General features: G+C 45.6%; 1 protein-coding gene across 1 annotated transcript in view; it reads right to left on the reverse strand.

Annotated features, from left to right (window-relative positions):
• The window catches only part of LOC146798161 (uncharacterized), a 203575-nt gene that overhangs the window by 69376 nt on the left and 113633 nt on the right, over positions 1-20566 (reverse strand). The window lies entirely within an intron of this gene.

Genomic DNA, 20566 nt, shown 5'->3' on the forward strand with positions numbered 1-20566 from the left:
ACAAAGTTGTCAGTGGTGATTTAAGGTAGCAGAGCATAGCGGGATGGTACGACGGGGTGAAGCAGGGAGGGGAGGTCCGCCGCCTGGATGGGGTTTTGACGGCGGCGTTGGGTTTCAGATATAAGTTAAACTATTGCTATTATGGCATTAATCAGGGATCGAGGGTGGAGGAAATAAATAAATAATAATAATAATGATCCTGCAACAAATTTCTAGTCTTATGATTAAGGTTGCCAACTCATTATTTTTATGTAACAGACAGAACAAAAATAAGCAGTCACCTAAAGCCATATTTTCAGCACTTATCTGGGCATACTTCGAATAGCAAATATAAATAGAAAGCAGATGTCATCATTCAACTCAATTTTGTGGCTCTTCAGTCTGTATACCCATTTTTGGTCTCTTGCCAGGAGCAATCTTTTTTTGTTGCCCATGTTAGAGTTAAATCTAGGTTTGTCCGGCACAGTCCATGCTAGACCGTTTGCTGTGGGTTGTTTTTCCAAATAATGTGTCGTAAGATTATTATTAGATTTATGACATCTAATGGTGCTTCTATGCTCCATGATACGTGTTTTTACTTTCCTCGTGGTCATGCCTAGATTTAACTCTAAGACAGGATGAATGAGGATGTGTACACTTCCAAACAACATGTGCGGAGTGGCACATTAGACTATTTAGTTCTGCACGACTAACCCTGGGCATACCAGAGATCATATGCGCTGAATGGCAAGTACAAAGATTTAACAATCCCCACAATACCCAGAGTTTGTTGAACGGACGTCGGAGATGGTTTAGCCAATCTGTGTTTGATCCAGGAGATCGCAGTACCTAATAAAGTCTTCCTCCCCTGAAATGGAAAAAGAGGCGCTGCTGAATGGCAAGCCTCCAAGTTTCATCGTTTTAAAATGTAGTTACCACCACAATACCTACTGACGGTGGACTTTGACATTCCAGTTTTGCCCAGGATCCAGAAGAACACATTTGGCAACACTTAATAAAGCTCTCCTCCCTTGAATTGTAAGTAGACGCGCTGGGCTCCTAGCAACAGAGGTACCACGCGAACACGTCATCATCACCAGACACGACCAAGTGACACGGAGCGTGTCACATGACCGTAAATCCTCTTGCTATGAGAGAAACACTGAATTCTGCAACTCGTCACCTTCACGGCGAGTATTGGATAATTTCCTGGGCGGAGCACCTACCTTGACGAAGTAAGGAGTTGGGTGGGGGGGCAGCTCTACAGGACGGAGTCACAAAGAGATGATAACTTGCCTAAAGAGCGGATTTGACATTGCAATGAGAGATCGCAGCCGCACTGGGGAGGGTACTTTCTCAACCTACCACTGCTAGCATTTTCAAGTCAGGGCAAGTTGTTAAAAGAGCAGCATGCATAAACCACGGTCCAAACTTGGTTGGTGCTCTATGGAGAGGCTGTTTCACAATACAGAGAGCCTCACATAGACATTGTTTTTAAATGGTTTCATCCCACGTCTGAATCGCTACCCTCCACCGGGTCCTGCTGATCATTACGACATTACATGCAATTATTTGATTCTATCTAGGTCTCCATTTTTTCCCCCAGAGTTTGACTACAGGGGGTCTCTCCCAATCACTCGCCATTCTAAGCATTGCTTTTGATGAAACTAGGTGAGTTGGGCTTGTCGCTGCACCGCATGAGTGTGCGCAATAATAGTACATTTGACTTCAGTCCAGTCAAGTATGATCTTCTGCGTGAGTCTACAGATAAATTATCCCATTACTATATGTTCTACTTTGGACATATTGATATTAACTATAAACCGACTGGGTTATGGAATATACCTAGGTGTAACATTAAAAAATGTGCATGTTAAGTAATATGAGAGGGAACTACGAGTGTCTGAACGCAAACACCCATGAGCCACCCCAGCATGAATAATTCTATACCTATTCTCTTTTTGTGCTTTTCCCTACAGATAAACGAATGTGAGTTACTTAGGGGTGATGAGATGCTACCCCCCCGGTCCCTAATATGTATCTACCCATCCGGATGACGGTCCACGATCCGGCTTCCAAACGCTGAATGGGACCCAGATACATAACAACGACATCGTCCAAGGCTGGGAGATAACCCCGCCCTGTATCATGTCTCCTCATAAGGGGAGAGGCAGTGGTGAAACTCTGTGGATGGAGACAGAGCTGACCCCGGAAATACCTTGGAACAGAGAGAGAACAAGCATTTACAATGCAATGGTCTCGGCATTGGTAAAATTAGAGCTATTGGCATTGCTCATGACATTATTTTTGTTTATGTTTTTGATTTTAAAACATTTAAAGAAACGGCATTGTCATGAGCAATGCCAATAGCTCTAACTTTAACAATGCCGAGACCGTTGCATTGTAAATGCTTGTTACAGGACGGTTTCCAATTATGCTGGTGTTCGGTTCAGCCTACTACCTAAAAGTCGCACACTTTCAGTACAATTGTGTTTGTATTGCTTTTTGTAAAATAAAAATTAAAAGTTATTCGGAGAAATTCCCAGACTTTGTAAAACTGGGCTCAGAAAAGCTGACTATGTGAATTTAGCTTGCCAATTCTCTTGCAGAAGGGGGTGGTGGAGCTGATTTTACTGAGACCTGATACCATTACCAACCAACACGTTTCTATAGTTGAGCACTTGCAAAGGAATGCGAAGGCAGCACTTTCATGTAAAGGAACCCCCACTGCGGTCTTGAAAAGTTAGTAACTGCACAATTCAGAATTCGCTTACTTCAATATTCATGTTCTGTTGAGAGAATCCAGTTCTCAGTTAAAGTCTTCCATTATAAACAATTTGCGAAAATTACAAACACGATCTGAAAAGCATTCCACCCTGCGAATTTCATCCGCTTGCAGATTAATTTGTTACCAAAAAATATATATAAAAATTAAATAAGTAAAATAAATGGCGTATCCCAGACCCTCCTATTGTATGATCTGGACTCAGCACTGTGTAACACAGAACTGAATTAACTAATGCATATTTTGCTGGACAATTACACGCTCGCCTCTTTACAGACACACTAATTCAGTAAATTCATTTACATGATAAGCAAATAAGTAGGATTCCAAAATGGTTCCAAATTGACTGTACACAAATGGATTTTGTCTGGACATCGTTGAAAAACGAACCCTCAAATATCCTTTTCTTCACATAAAATCAATATGAGATTGCAGCGGTCATCACAGGGAGGCTACTGGATGCAGGGCCACCAATGCACAAAATCAATTCAATATAGGAAGCGGGGAGCTTCACTTACAGTGCATCTCGGCTGACCGCCTCATAAGCTTAACAGCTACGCTGGGTGCATTTAAAGCAACAAATAACAAAACATAGCACGTTCGTGCCTTGATGCTGTGGTGAAAACTGCAGATGAAGGGGCCTGATGTGAAGAAACACGAGGACATATTTGTATTCTGCTGCCCATCCACCAGAATGGTTTTTCGCTCATTTATTGCTCTAACCCTGCAGTAAACATTGTGCGATATTAACCGCAGCGGCTTGCAACGTCCCGAACAGGACACAACATGTTTTCCTGTCAAATGGTGGCTTTTTGTGGCTGATTAAGGCTAGGGTTACATAGACACTGCCTTAGGTGAGAAACTGCTTAACATTTTTCTCATGGTTATTGGAGCACATGTTTTGCTTACGCCTCGTATATTATCGGGAATGTTTCGTCTCCATTTGTTAAACATGCACGTCACTCTTTCGTGGTAAACGGTGCCTGTTCCTTACAGAACATAACAGAGCCCAAAACTGAAACACTTGGAGTGAGATGTACAAAGAACGAGGTATAAAAGACTTTATTGTATCATTAGATAAAACCTTTGCAAAATGAACAAGCAACGGACGAAGGGGGAGCGGACGAGCACACGACCAAGGCAGCGTCCTTTTCGGATTCGGGGGCGTGTTTTGCTGTTGTCTCCTCCCTGAGACTTTTCGCAAAAAACACGCCCCCCGATCCGAAAAGGACGGGGCAGGATTGGAGTGACGGGACCTCTTCTCCAATGGCTGGCCAGCATTTACGAGGCCAGCCAATAGAGAACAGGGCAGAAGAGGGGCGGGTTCAAGCCCCTCTTCTCCCAAGTCATTAAATCTCCGGACTTCCGGTCTGCCGACCGGATGGTCCCGAGACCTAAAAAGGACTGTACGGAAGGAGACGAATAAGCAAGCTGGAGGGACGGAGACAGAGTGAGTGGAGCAGACCGAGTGGAAGACCCCGAAGGATGATCAAGGAAAAAACCGACGCCAAGGGAGAAGACGAGCAGTGGAGCGAGGAGTGGTTGTGTCCTCCAGAGGATGCAGGAGAGCGGCCGCAACTCAGGAAACTTGTGGCAGAGCAGGTGAGTGCTGACGGGAAGGGTGGGTAGCGGGAAGAGAACGAGAGCGTCGGAAGGGGGGGGAGAGCACGAATACAGTCACAAAGTAATGAATGCTTGTAACCCTCACTACGCACTTTCTATGAAACCCTGTACCTCTCTTCTTTGAGACAGGGCATATCAACAAGAACACAAGATACTAAGTGCCCGCTGTCAATCCTTCTAAAGTGGTCAGTGGTCCTGCTGAATTAGGAAGTAGGATTCACGACTACCGTACCAGACAAACCTAAGAAGAAGTATTCCAGGATTTGTCTTTTTCTTTTATTTTGTTCTCTTCTGTGGAAAACTCCACTTTCTTTTCTTTACCTGCGACACCGGACGGGTGAGGTGAAGGGTGCATGATTTTCTAACCCTCATAAATCTCAGTAACCGACTGCTCCTTTCTCTCCCCATTTTCGAGCCTCTGGGGAAGACATCGGAAAACAAAGAGAAGGCGAGGCGGAGGACGCAAGACCATCAGGAAAGAGGAGGAAGACCTAAAGGACGCAAAATATCCCGCCTGTAACTGAGAACTTAAAGAGCCAAATAAAACCATCAACATTAAGAAATACATACTGGTCTAGAGAGCTATGTTTATGCCTCTGTGATGATCTTTCCTCACAACTATCCATGCGATTATATTCAGCAAATTTTATTCTAAGGAAAGATCCAGGTGGATTCTACCTCTCCTGAGAAAGGGGAGCTGGAGGCAATGTCGACCTGCTTTTTTATATTTACAATTGTTGGATAGTGATTATTGTATAGGAGTTATGGCTGGTTTTTTAAAGAGTATACTAAGAGCTAGGAAAAGTATTAACGTTCATTTTCCTTAAAAAACAACAGTATGTATTAAATTAAATCATGTAGGATTGCTCTAATTATAATTGTTTACGCCCAACGTAATCTTTTTATACCTACTTTTTTCCATATGGATGCACTTTTGTACTATGTACATTTGTTTTATACATAATCAATTAAATGTTTTTTAAATGCTTTTAAACTTTGACTGCTTTTGTAATTTTATATGTCTAAAATCTAATAAAGCTCTTTTTGTTTTGATTTGATTTGAAATACATACAGCCTGCGCGTCTGTTTATCCGGCCTGTGCTCCCACAATACCCTACTCTGGTACAGAGGGTAAGTATAAAACTTGGGTTTCGATTGATCCTGAAAAAAGCCGGGGCACTTATAACACGGCTGAAACACTTTGGCAGTAAGGAGGGGTGAAGGAACTCTTAAATCACTCCTATCACCACCATCCTTCACGTTTTTAGACCTAGACAGCGGGTTCAGGAATACATTGTTGTACAGATACATTACCGAGCTAGTTTTAAACCTTCACTGCACTTTTCTTTCGGTAATCCCAATGCATATTGATATATATTTTCTTTGATGTTTGTATTGTCTTCCCCTCCCTTTTGCTTCTCCCCAGGCGTTGGTCTGCGCAGGAGTGTGTTGCAAGCAAGCCAAATGATGAAGCATGTCACAATTTTGTGAGTGAGGGCAGTGTTTCTTCACATTGCATGTGCCACCTTCTGATCACTTTTTGCTACTCCTCTATGTGTGTTACAGTTGATATGAATGGGGAGGCCAGAGTAGAGACATTTTGGCTCTCCCCCTTCATAGTGTGTAGAAGCCAGAAATACTTACCCGATACCTGATTATTCAGTCCCCTACACGAGGGGAGGTTGCAGATGCTCACAAAAGCCCCTTGTGTGCACGTGTTCCTTTTCTTCTCATACAGTGCAGATGCATAACTTGGATGCAATCAAATTCGCAGTGTAAGTCATGAGGAATTATTAGAGACTCTGTTAGGGTGACCACCTCCTTCTTGGTCACAACGGGCATCATTTCTAGCCATGAACATTTGTATGATAGCCTAATACATTCTGGGTGTTGTAGTCTTGCTTTGCTTCCACTGAACTTATTAACACACCTCAGATCATTGATTTGTAGGTAACAAGTTCAGGACCAGGGACTGTGTCCTTAATGAACTGGCGTGAGATGGTCACCCCAAACTCGGACCTTAGATAGCACAGCAATCTCTTAGGTCAGTCAGGCTATAAATGGCTGAACTAGGGTTCATGTAACTTAGACCCTGATGGTGCTAGCTGCATGCACAAAAGTGAATCAGTTACCAAATGTGTGTTAGAGAAACCTCTGGCAGTACAGCCGCCCCTTGAGTATAGGCAGATCTCATAAGCCAATACTTAAGACAGCTACTAAAGTAACACAACCGCTAGGGATTTAACCACACAGCTATCTCTGGAGTTTACACAGATGTATATACTCTAACTATACTTCTTTTTAGGTCTTGCCTAAGACAGTGCTTCCACTGTCCCTTGGCAGACCTTTTGTCACCTTGCAAGGGGCTTAAATTCTTCCCACTGCTTACCATTGCTAGGTTTCAATGTCAATCTCATTTGCTTGATTCTCATTGGTCAGCAGGCCTCCTTTCTCCCTGCGTGTTTGTCCCACCCCTAGAGCATGAACGCACCATATGGGGACTAGTCGGTCTTATTTTTTATGTTTTCTATTCCATATTCTCTAGTCTGTCTTTTTTTGCGTTCTCTGTAAGAATGTCTGTGGGTTTGACTATGTATCCTGATGCACTGTGAGGTCATCACTTACTATAGCCTTCTAGCCTGCCATAGTGGGCTATACCAGCTATTAAAGGCCTGCTCCAGCGTTAAAGGCCCGAGCCAAAGGCGAGGGTCTTTAACAAGGGAGTGGGACTTTAATAGCCGGGATAGCCCAGCTACGAAGGCAGAATGTTCCACCAAATAAAACAAAGGCCTCCCGGAGTTCGAGGGGTTTGAATTCCCTCGGGCTCCGAGAGGCCTTTGAAAACAACATTGGAATGTTGCTTTGCAGGCCTTTACCGGCCCGTAAAAGCATGGAGCACTCCATTGTCTGCAATGGAGCTCCCAACATTCCAATGTTCCAATATTCTTTATAAGTTAATATATTTGAATATATATTGAAAACATGTTCTAGAATGCATCAGTTTTGCCATTTTTTCTCAAATTTTCTTGGGTGGGGAACCCACCTAAACCAACAGTAGTGGTCAGGCTCGTTTGCTGCTCTCGCTAAGTACCGTATGGGGGCAGTTCTGACAAAATTTGCCAGTGCTTTGGGTTCCCAGTCCGGCCCTGAATATGAAAATAGGACATAATTCATGTAGGCCGTGTGAAATATCAGCTGTTGCTACCAAGATTTGACTGGCGACATGGGTGAAGACTATCATTTCGCGAAGGCGAACATTCCTCCAAAATTACAGAGACTCCGAGCTTACTGATTAAGGTCTACCTTTAAATTGGAAAATACGAATAGATGCATGCAGATGACATTTGGTTGCTACTGGAAGGTCATGAGTGGGATGCTCTGTTTTTAACAGAGACCTGGCTCAATGAGGACAATGTGACAGCCATCGCGCTGGTGATACCCCCAGGTTATAAAATGTGTTTTTCTAACCGGGCAAGTGCTAGAAGAGGGGGGGGGTGTGGCTGTTATATTTAAGGAACAGTTTACACTAACATCCTCCGCTCCAACCCTGATTCCGGGATTGGAGGGACTACACTTCTGCCTTCAAGTGGAACCTCAGCTATCCCTAGCGGGACCAGTTATATACCGACCTCCTGGTGGGGATGACCCCAACCTGACAGCTCTGATGAATGTGATCGTTCAGAGCTCCCTCCTTTATCCTCATTTCCTCACAGTAGGGGATTTTAACATCCATGTGGATAAGGAGGGCTGTGTCCCTGCAGAGACACTGAGGGCCACATTGAATGCAGCCAATTTAATACTAATCAACGATGGCCCCACACATAGAGCGGGTCATACGCTTGATTTAATTTTCTCCAACATTAAAAATGTGGCGGAGGAGACGGCACTGCCGTTAGTTTGGTCAGACCATTCGCTTATTCCATTTAAAATAAAGTTAGCGGCCGATAGACCTGCGACAAGCAAGTGCTCCTTTATAAGGAGACAATGGAAGAAGCTAGTTCCTGCCAATATGAGCCCAGTTCTGGCTCAAAATAAACCAACTCTAACCTCGAATGCCAATACAGATGCACAGCGGTTTAATGACTGGATTGGGAACATGGTGTCATCCATTGCACCGGCAAAACGCGCATTGTCCATGAGGGGATCCCCTTCCGCTCCCTGGTTTTCACAGGACCTTAGAATAGAGAAGGCAGCGTGTAAGAGGCTAGAGAGGCTCTGGAGGGTAAATTACGGGACCCTGGAAAAAGCCCGATATAAGGAAGCCTCCAAAAAACTACAGAAGGCGGTTAGAAAGGCCAAAAAACAGTTCTTTGCGGCGTCGGTTCAGCAGGCAGAACACTCGAGCAAGGAAATCTTTAAGGTGGTACAGTCCTTTTTTAAACCCGGGTGTATCGAGAGGGAGGTACCCCCGTCGGCCACATTGTGCGAAAGCATTTCAGAATTCTTTGACTGCAAAATTAAGCGAGTCTATAAGTCCTTCGGCCCGGAGAGGAGGACTGCGAAGACGGATCTGGTTGTCAAAGAGGTGGCTGGTGAAACTCTGGCTCAATTTCAGCCTATAGCTCTGACTGCGGTCATGCAGGAACTAAGAAGCTGCAAGTCAGGGTCACCTGACGACCCCTGTCCACCTAAGCTCATGAACACAATAGCTGACTGTGTGGCTCCCACTACACAGATCATCTGGAATATGTCCATCTCCTCCGGGGTGTTCCCGGAGATATGGAAACACGCCACCCTCCTCCCATTAAAGAAAAAGCCAAATGGGGATCCCACGGACCTTAGTAATCTCTGTCCGATTTCTCTGCTGGCAGCGCCAGGCAAAATGCTTGAGAAAGTAATCCAGCGGCAGTTAAGTAAATTTACGGAGGAAAATAGGATACTGCACGAGACGCAGTCAGGTTTTAGACCCGGTTTTAGTACCGAGACAGCACTGATTGGGGTGGCAGAGTCGGTAAGGTGGTCGATGGATTTGGGAGACTCAGCCATGCTGGTGCTCCTGGATCTATCGGCTGCTTTTGATACGGTTGACCACGCGAGGCTGTTAAGGCGACTGGCAGAGGTAGGTCTCCAGGACCAAGCTCTAGGATGGATACAGTCGTATCTGACTCAGAGAACCCAGAAGGTGGCTCTGGGGACCGTCTCTTCAACGCCCAAGGTTCTCAGCTGTGGCGTCCCTCAGGGATCGGCACTTAGCCCATTATTATTTAATATCTACCTGGCTCCGCTCTTTACGCTGATTGCCAATTGGGGGGTCAAGGCAATCTCATATGCCGATGACACCCAACTGGTGTTTCCGTATTCGGAGGTGTCGGAGGCAGCCTTTTCGAGCTTCAAGGGCTGTCTCCAAGACGTTGCGTGTTGGATGAACACCAACAAATTAAAACTTAATGCAGACAAGACGGAAGTGATTTTCTTTGGAAAAGGCTCCCCTCCACCCTCGGAGCTTTGGTGGCCGGCTGCGATGGGACCAGCCCCCTCGCCTAGTCAAACGGCAAAAAATCTGGGGGTGCGATGGTATGACAGTCTGTCCTTTGCCTCGCATATCCAGCAGGTAGTTGGGTGCTGTCTGTGCAAGTTGAGGAATCTTCGGAAGATTCTGCGACTCTTACCAGAGGGCTGTCGAAAAACAGTAATCCATGCCACAGTGACATCAAGGCTGGATTACGCCAACGGCCTCTATCTGGGCTTGCCAAAGTACCTAACTCAGCGGTTGCAAATGGTCCAGAATGCGGCTGCGAGACTGTTAATGCGTATTCCACTCAAACATTCAGTCACTCCGTATCTTCTTTCACTTCACTGGTTGCCTGTAGCCAGCAGGATCAAATTTAAGGCACTCACGCTGGCCTTTAGATCTCTGTATGGAACCTGCCCAAACTACCTGAGAGCTCGGCTGCCGAGATACACCCAGGCCCGCTCCCTTCGCTCTAACTGCCGCGTTCAGCTAGCAGTTCCACGAACTAAAAGAGCTCGGCTGGGAGGAAGAACCTTTTCGGCCAATGCGGCGGCGCTTTGGAACTCTCTGCCCCCAGCGCTTCAGCAGGCCCCCTCCGCTTTAGGCAGATGTTGAAGACTTGGCTCTTCACCCAACCACGCTAAGTGCTCAAATTGGTCCCTGTGGCTATGTCTGCTTTCCTAGCGCCGGGACACCTCCTTGTGAGGTAGCTGTTCGCGCTTTAGAAAATGCCGTATTATTATTATTATTATTATTATTATTATGTTATGAGGGAAATAACGTTATAAGGACCAAGCCCTGAAGAAGTTCCTGGAAAGGGACGAAATGCGTTGGCTACTTTTGCTGAACATTAAGTACAACATGAATAAAGAACTATGAAGAAATATCATGCCTACACGAATTTGATTGGTGTTTGTGCAATCCTTAACTGAAGCGCTTTTAATAAATAATTTGTTTCATCTTTTCTGTTCTCACTTTAAACAAGCAATGGGTGCTGATTTTTTCATTAAATAATTGGTGGATTATATCTGCTTATGGGGATTTAGGAGGCTAATCCCCCAGAACTGGTCACCACTTTCTCAAAATATTTCCTACATTGTGATAGGTGCAGTTATTTAAATCTCAGCCTCTTTTTTGTGAATCCTCAGCCCTGAATATGAGAAGGAAACATTATGTATCCCAGAAGAGTAATCCATATCACAAAAAAGTGAACACTATATGGACAATATTAGAAAAACATATGAATGTTAGCAGAGTTTTCATAATTTACAAAGTGCTACAAGACAAATAATGATATGCAGTAACGTAATTAGAATAAAACTCAGTCAGAAAAAAATGATTTCTTTGCGTTAAGGAATTTAGGTCTCCCTAACGCGTACAATCAGGCTGTGCATTCCTTGAACACATAAGATAAGCCACCCTTTATAGAAAATAGTTTAACTCTCAAGTAGGTTGACTCACGTTGGAGGTTGGCACTGCCTTTCATTCTTCTGAGGAGGAGATATTCCACCAGCAGTAGTAAGTGATAAAACGAGGGGCAAGAAAAAAGGTCAAGGGACGATGCGAGGGCAAAAACCTTGGGCATGTTAACAAACACTCACATTGGGCACACTGTATGGCAAATGCTCTCCTTGAGGAGAGAGGATCTTCTGTCTGTGCTGAGCTGAGGTAATGAGTGCTATGGGATTTGTTGGCGTGGGCATTGCAATAGGTGCCCCCACCCACTGATGAGTTGCATTTCAATGGGTATGGCAAAGCTTGTTGAGAACATCAGTGCCATTCTAGGACAGCCCCAATTGTACCACCTGTCCTACGACCATGCCATGAAGGTGGTACTGCCAACCACTTCTGCTTTCACTCTCTCACCACCGGTTTCTCCACCAAACTCCCTTAAAGGACACTGGTCAGCATGTGTCTACACTTGCTCAACAAAAATTCCTATGGAGGACTTCTACACCAGAGATGTCATCTCACTATTGTCCTATTCTCAGGGCGGAACCGCCTAGATCACATGGGAGGGGGAATGGTGGGAGACTTGGGACAGGCAGCAGATAAGAGTGGCCTCACTGCCCAAAAGACGAACAATGCTTTGACTATGTTTTTACGTAGTATTACATCCAAGTGTGCATTCATATAGTTTTCTATATTGGAAGATAAGTGCTGGGTTGGAAATTCAGTTATCGAACTGCTGTGTGATTGCTGAGCCCTGAGCTGAGCACCCACAAACTACCTCCCTGAGAAGCCTGTGGCTGCTCGCCAATGCTACCAATGAGAGTCAAGTGCTGAAGGGGTTGTACTTGGCCCAGTTTACAGAACCATAGTATTATGGACGCTGGTTCATCAGTGGCAAGTGACCACAACCCTCACAACTATGGCCCAGTAGCCCTTGCTTGCCCTGTTGCCCCAATGTACAGTGTCTGACATAGGGCTTGGGTGGAGAATGTTTTTTGGAAGGGGGCTATACCATTGTCTTTAAAGTCAATCGTTAGAAGATGGAAATTTTTGTGCTACTCTCTTTGATCCTTTTGCAAAAAACCGTGAACTGGGGTGTTATGCGGTGGCAGACTCGGGCTTCACGAACACTTCAATTGGATTGCAAGGTTCAAAGGCCTCCACATTAAATATTTTTATAATGCTTAGTACATCAGCACTAGAACAATGTTTGAGGTCGTATTTTTTGCTAGGAAGGCGCTAGAGATTTCGATTTTTCTTGTTCATTGTTTTATGTGCAACATCTTTTTACATCGATTGTACTACTTTTTTTATAAGGTAATACACCTATAGGATAAAGAGTTACTGCACTGTATTTAAAGGACCTACTGTATTCTGAATGTCTAAACATGCAGCACTACCCTGAATAAAGCTTGGATTACTCAGTTTCAGTACACAGAGAATCAAGTGCTACACACGAGCACTTGGCTATCTAATTTGGAGATCACTAGAACAATGCCTGCAAGACTCCAACTCTTACAGTTGGATCCCAAAAACTCAAATGGACACAAGGAACCAAGCTTTCACACGTGGCCACCATTTGTGTTCATGTTATCCATTATAACCTGCTTACACCTGACCACGGGTTTTTGTAACACTGAAGCGTTAGCAGGAATCAATGTCTGGTTTACCAATATGGGCAGGGCCACCAGAATTCTGCTAGATTAGGAATTAGCCATATTTGCCACATATTCCATCATCCACTGCATAATATACAGACTTTACAAAAAATGTTGTTTGTAACTCAAACGCATCAAAAGTTACAAAAAATGTGGCAGCACGTGTTGCTGCACAGTGGAAGGCCGTTTGCAAAAGTTGACTGGTCACCTTTCAGTTGTCTATAGGACCCGGAGACCTCCAGTCTGGCCCAAACCCCCAACCACCCAAATGAGGTACCAACAAATCTACAGAGACGCTTTGTTGTTGTGGATCAGTTTATTCAATATTAGTATATCACCCTTGTGAAAGTAAAAAAGGTAATAGCAAAAATTCAATATGGAAAATGCTCTTGGAACACATAACAGTCTCCAAAACCGAAGAAAGAAATTGCCAATAGGGCATGTGCAAAACATAATTGGAGGGCGAACATTCATCAACATCATGAAGTACACCCACCGCACCAAGGGCCACCTCGCAATCCTGAACGCCATTGGACCACACAGGTGCAACCACCTGCCTCCGTGACGCGCGGTCCCGCACCACTGTACCCTTGTCCTCGCTACAGGCACCGCCCAACAAACACCAAGCTCCCTAGGAGCTGCGACGAGGTGGGCAGGAGCAGCGCACCCGTGACCACTCCCAATGATCTAACTGTGCGCCCTAGCACACAAGCTGGTGTACATCCTCTGGTTGGTTCAGGACTGCAGAACCTTACCCCTTAATGCTGTACTGGTGGACGGGGACTACTTCTGGAGGACCCTCCCCTGGTAACTAGGGGTGCCTCTAGGATTCTAGACCCCGCCACAAGGGCGACCAGGACCCCAAGGCCCTTCACCCTCCCCACCACAAAACATTTGCCCAAATGTCCCTAATGAACAAATCAGTCCCTGAATCCGAAAGGTGAACACCATCGTTATGGAACATGTCGTTGCCTTTGAGAAGTTTGTGGGGGATATTCCACAGGTAGCCCGGGCCCAACCTAGATATTTCGGAGTTCAAATGGCGTACCGACACATTAATCACTCTGGACTTTATATTCTTCCCCCAGTTCCCGTGTGGCACCATCTGAGACCATGCAATAGCCACCTCAGGAAAAGCCTTATCCAATTTCGCAAATTCAGTCAAAATCGCCTCCCTGAGGCCCTTACGGCCCATCCTCACCAAGTCATTACCACCAAGGTGTATTACAATGAGATCCGGGGACTGGAGTCCCTCACAACCAGAATCAAACGATGTAGCTGTGAGATATGTAAGTCACCAATCCCGCGCCACCGGAAGGCCAAGTCACGCAGGGCGAAAGGCTTTGGTCCACGGAGCAGTTGTAACCTGTAGGCTGTCCGACGGATAAAGGAGTGACCAACCACCCACACAACCTTGTGAGGCATCCTACTAAAAGAACAAAGAAAACACGTATGAATATGCATAGAAAAAGAAAAACAGACCATGTACCAGTTTCATTGTAAATCAAGGCGAATGTAACGCTTGTATGACTGTGATGCCCAACGACCCATCCTTTTAACATCTTCGGCTGACATACCTGCCGCGCCGCCTCTGTCGCTGAACCTATTCTAAAGGAGTGTGACTAGTATCTCTCAGGATTGATACCCGCCTCTCTAAGGGCCGCCGACAGAACAGCAGCAAACTGGTACTGGGAGAGGCATTCCCCATTTATGTGAAGGAATAAAGCTGGAGATGCCGTAGCCGGAAGAATTGCCAAATATGACCTTATGAGGCAGATGTGGGAGCCCGGGGCCGCCTTGAGTTCAATCACGACCCCCTTACCCGCCTGATCTGTTTTGGACTGTATCATCAAGTAGTCTTTGCCCAACTGCACGTCCGCACACTGAAAGCCCCCAGCCGAATCAATCGTGCAGATCCTACAATTTCGCTAACCCTAAATGCGCCATAAAAAGCCAAAGTATATGCTGTGGTGAAGAGTGTTTGTTTTGTAAGGGGACTTGCACATCCTAGGCAGAATAACTAGCAAGCGGCCCCGAATATGTGCGTTGAGCAGGCGCCTCGTGTCTTTTTCTGAACCCTCTAGATGAGCCCACCCAGCCAGTGCTTTCTGAAAGAGGAAAGAATTGTTCAGGTCAGCCACACCTTGCACTTTGGGGAAGAATCTTATGGCTGAGATGTGGGCTCGGGCGAAAGACACCGTCTTGCCCAGTTTTTTCAAGTTACCTAGGAACAGACAGATAGCGCTTGGACTAAACATGCTAGATATATTCTGCCTGTGCAAGAAGGACCTCTAAGTCGCAAAACATTTTTCCTAAGACACTTTGGTGCGCTTTGCAAGTGAGGCTGCCACTAGATCCGGTAAGGTGGGACTCCAATCTTCCACAGATATGAAGGGAACCCCTTCATCTCGTCTGCTGCCTGCGGGTAGAAGTCCCGAAATTCCGGCAACTTGGAGCGAGATAAGGCATTAGCAGAATTATTACGAATACCAGGTACATGCTTAGCTCAAAATGAAATATTTGCCTTCAAACACAGAAGGATCAGATGTTTAAGTGACTGCAGGACACATTTGCACAAAGCCCCTTGCCTATTGATAGATTCAACTACTGCCATTTTGTCTGAACAAAAGATAACACTCCTATCCCTGAGTGCCTCTATCCAAATTGTCACTGCCACCACGATGGGGAACACCTCAAGAAAGGCAACATTACTAGTGGTACCACTCTCACGCCATGCGATAGCCCATCCCACTTTACACCATTCAGAGCCCAATATCGCACTGAAGCCAACGCTGCCCGAGGCATCAGTAAAGAGGCCAAGGCCACAACTAGAAATTGGGTGTTAGGGCCACAAAATCAATCCATTAAACTGCTGCAAAAAGACAAGCCATATTCTCAAGTACTCCTTAACTTCGCTAGATAACCTAGTGTGGTGATGCTTCCCTTTGATACCCTCAGAAAAAAGGTGTCCGAGCCGTCATATTCAAATGCTGCTAAACCAATTTACCAGACTAAAGGCCATCAATTCATTTGATACAGGCTTGAAGCACAACACAGGGACTTTCGCATTTAATTAAGTTTCCCCCAGTTGAAATGTTTTTTAAATGGTCTCACTATTGGGTCTAATGTTTTTATTCCCCGTGGGTAGCAGCTTCTTAAATTGGTTACAGAATGTGGATGGTAAAGGATGTCCTTGTAACTGCTCCCTTTGTGAACTAAGACTGGTGATATAATGTTTAGCTAATTGTTGTTATGTATCACTCTTCATGTATTGTTTGTTACATCACATTACCTCCTCACAAAATCTGTATGTTTTTGTTTTATTTGTTGCCCTTTCTATGTATAACTTGTTCTTGACTAAAACGTATCCGCACTTACCTGACCTATGATTATATGTGGAGTAAAGTGCATAGAGTGAAGTAGCAAATAAATGCTTCAAGTCTATATCAATTAAATTTTGGCATTTAGCCTGTTAAATTGATTTAGCAGTATTTGAATATGACGGCTAGGACACCTTTTCTCTTAGTTTATTACGGCCTCGTCCAGCCACCTAGGGCCAACCTCTTGTTGCTATTACGCTCTCTTTGATACCAGCCATTGACCTAGCAATAGACCGAGAGAAGGCACGCCCCATGGTGATAATCTGCAATGCAAAGTTCAGTTGACCCACCAACACCTGCAGCTGATGGAGTGTCACTTTCTTGGACGCCAGTGCTGTGTCAATGGACTGCCTAAAAGCCAGGACCTTCTCTAAAGGTAGGGGGCACTCTCCAGACACAGTCTCAATTTCAATCCCCAAGAATATAATACATGTTAAAGGACCCACCGTCTTGTCCTGCGCAATGGGCACCCCGACATCCCTGAATAAGGAAATCAAAGCATCTACTCTGCGCAAATGCACGAGTCTGGTGGCCCCAAAATCAGGAAGTCATCCAAGTAGTGGATCACATCCTTGTGGCCCGTGCGTGAAGAGAATATTCATTGTAACAGGGAGCTTAACTGTTCAAAATATGCGCAAGACACGCTACAACCTATTGGTGTACACATATCATGGTAGAATGCACCCCCAAACTAAAACCCTTGAAGGTGGTAGTCATAGGGGTGGACCGGGAGGAGACGGAAGGCAGACTCTATGTTCGTCTTTGCCATCATCGCCCCCGGGCCAAGTCTGCATAATTGCCAGGGCCTGGTGAAGTGACGCATAGCGCACCGAACACAACTGAGGGTCAATGTCCTCATTCACGGAGGAAACTTTCGGGGCTGACAGGTTGTGACTCAATCTGAATTGACCTTGTTCCTTCTTAAGCACCACCCCTAATGAGGAACAAACAAAGTCCCCAAAAGGAGGGGCGGAGAATGGACTTGCTATCCTGCCCAACGCGCTCTCTTTCTTTAGGTTTTTTTGTACACCACTTCACGATGTGTGTGTGCTGACAATAAATTGTTGCAGTGTGAGATGGGCAATACCGATGATGCCGGGATCCTGAAACCTGAAGAGAGCCCCAAGTACAGTAACTTGGCAGTGTCTCTGCTTGGGTATGCATTCAACCATGCAACCAGCTTGAGAATCTTAACAGGTGTGGGCAGCCCGCAACTAATTGGAAGAATTAGTTCCCTCCTTCACTTTTTCTTTGGACTTTTCATTGCACTTGAACTCTGGATGGGTGGCTGCAAATGGAACAATTATGCCTAAATTTGCAGGTTCCAGCTGGACGCGTGCAAACTTTCATATTAAAGGCCAGCAGGATCCCTTTTTCTCGCCTGAGTGTTCCTGATGAAAAGGCAGCTTAGAGGGAGTCTTTTTATTTACACTCTCCAACCATACATTAACTTTTGTCTGATCCCACCCAATGTCTGGATCCTCGACTCTTGCCCACCTGATGACCCGGTCATAATCCAACCAAGTAGAACCCCCCGTAAACGTGGTGTGCCTTCAATATCTTGTCGAAATAAAATATCATGGAAGCCGCAACTTCAGGTTTCTTTTCCAGCATAACTGATATATAAACATTGAACCCAAATAGCCAATTAGTTATAGTCTCCTCAACTTTACGCTACTTGTCTTTAGATAAATTATCTTTACCCTCCTTATCTTTCTGGTCGCATTCCCTCCTCTTGCCTTTATTAAAGAGAATGTATCTAGGAATTCCCCTCTCCATATTTTTTCCTTATCATCTGGTGGAGCATGCGAAGACAACTTCCCCGGTCTCGATAACAAGGTTTCCTGCCTTCCCACAGTGTTAGATGCCAAGACATCAGCTTTCTTACCTGTGTCCACACTGGGAGGTTCTCTCACCAGCGAAGTTTGAGCGCCAGCTGCTACAGCAGTGTTAGAATTGCCAGCTGCGCCAACACATGCCGCCCCCATAGCCTCCACCTGTTTTCTTAAATCAGTGATCGCTACCATAATGTTATTAGAAGGGGACCAGGGGATGGTTGACAAAGAAGGAGGATCTACCTTCTTCACTGGTGTTGCCAACCTTACAAGTAATTGGGCCAGCCATAGTACAGACTGCTCTCTAGGTTTCGCTGTCTGCTCTTGCAGGGGAAGGGTCTGAGAAGCGGGTAGCTGTGTGGTGGCTGACGATGCTGCAGTGGATTGGACACCATCACCTCCTGGTGGCCCCGGAGTTAAGGCTAGTAATCCATGCCTAATGCTCTCTTACACTGCATGAGCTCCTTGGGACTCTACTGGTGTGGTAAGTTAGTATTAGGGTTATGTAACACCCCGGGGTGGCTGAAGAACCAGGCTGAGTTAGGGTGAAAGCATTCGATAGTGCTGCCGGGGGGTCTGCAGGGCGTGGCATAGTATGGGTTAAAGGGACCTCCGGAACACCTGATGAAGTGGTCTGCACCACTCCTCCCCTTTTGTGAGCAGGGGTATGCGCTGACTTTTTGCCCCTTCTCTGCACTGGGGTGAAGCTGCTCACGGGGGGACATGAGAGCACCGTGGAGGTTCTGTCCCCTAGGGCCATCCTCCAACTCAGAGTCTGACGCTGAAGCCTCAGACCCCCATCTTTGCCTAAGTTAACTAATACCAACTTCAGCAGCTGCGCTAATTTCGGGTCTTTGTCTTTCCTCTTTCCCACCCGGCCTCCCTTAGGCTGTGCAGCCATGCCAAACAATACTTAAATGTCCACCAGAGACGAAAGCTAAGCTACCTGTGATATGACTTGCACCCCGACCACAGGAGACCCAGCTACCTAGCTACTGCACTTGCCAATAAACCACAATTAAATGCAGCCTGAGGGAGCTCCTAAAATTCAAAGCATATCCCTGCTCAACAAATTCAAATTAACAGCGATTATACGAAGACTCCTGAATTCTCCCCCACCTGCCCACGTGACCTCAGTACTCACCGCCTGATCAGTGTTCCTGGCCCACAGGCCACTAGGCCCAATACAAGGCACACAAAGAGGCACTGGAAGTCTAGCCACGCCGGGCCAGGGAAACTGGGCAAAACGGGACGAACCACAGCTCCCTACCACGCAGATGCGGTGTCTAGATGCGGAGTGTACTTTAAAGGGAGAGCGGTTAGGGAACATTTTTGTCTTAAGTCTTAGCCAGTAATTAGGGATCCAGTAATTAGGGCAAGCAGAGAGAGGGCCGAAACAAAGACAAATTGCAGGAGTGTCAAATGTGCCCAGCGTTGTTGGAAGCTGCTAGCAGGAACACGCGTCGATCTGTGCGTCGCTGCCAGTCAACTGGACAGGAGTGAAGCCACAACGATCAGGGGAAATAAGGGCCACCTTCCCAGGAAGACCAGACTACGTGAGGCAGGCCGGCGGTCAGCCTTGACGAATGTTTGACTACAGGAGTCCACCACTTCCGGGAACTTTTACAGCTACTCTATTTACGTAGCAGGTGTTTCAATCAGTTGGTGGGTCCGTAAGTATGGTTACACCACTCACTGCATGCACAGCACACCTTAGCGGGTGTTCTGAAAAAAACCCACATGGCCCTTATTTTTGCCACATAACAGTTCACATCATATGGTCCTGAAGAAAGCCTCATTATTGTTTGCGAGGCTGAAACATGTCGACCATTACTTAAGGGATATTGAAGACCAATTTTTCATCTTCACGATATACCCACTCCGTTTTTAATTGTGTACTAGGACCCTGGGAATAAAAAAAATGTCAGCAGGGGATCCTAGAGGCATTTTTAATATCACCAGTCTCAGCACATATCACACTTGAGAGGAAAAAAAACGCTCTGCTGTAATTCAGGCGTCGAAGCACAGCTGGGTTGCATTCGGCAGCCCAGCTGGGAATCCAATGATGGACCATGCCACCAACTAGGTTGGTGGGGGAGGGTTCTTCTTACAAACCTATTGGGTTCCTTGCATTCCAGTGCACGTGCACAGGACTGAGTCGTCCTGGTATGAGGTTTCATTTATTGGTTCATCCACATTGTTCTAAACTATTACTAAACAAGGGAAAAGGACGTCCCCCTTTTTCCTTCCTCGCTCTCTCTTTGATATTTCCATTTATATTACATATACACAAATATGTTTACAATGTACAAGTTCAAGAATAAACTAAATTTGATGTCTGTTTAGTCAGTATTAAAGTTAAAGTGTATGTGTCAATACATTAATTTATAAACATCCAATCA

Source organism: Triturus cristatus, chromosome 9 (genome assembly GCF_964204655.1).
Source record: "Triturus cristatus chromosome 9, aTriCri1.1, whole genome shotgun sequence".
In the NCBI taxonomy this organism is placed as follows: domain Eukaryota; kingdom Metazoa; phylum Chordata; class Amphibia; order Caudata; family Salamandridae; genus Triturus; species Triturus cristatus.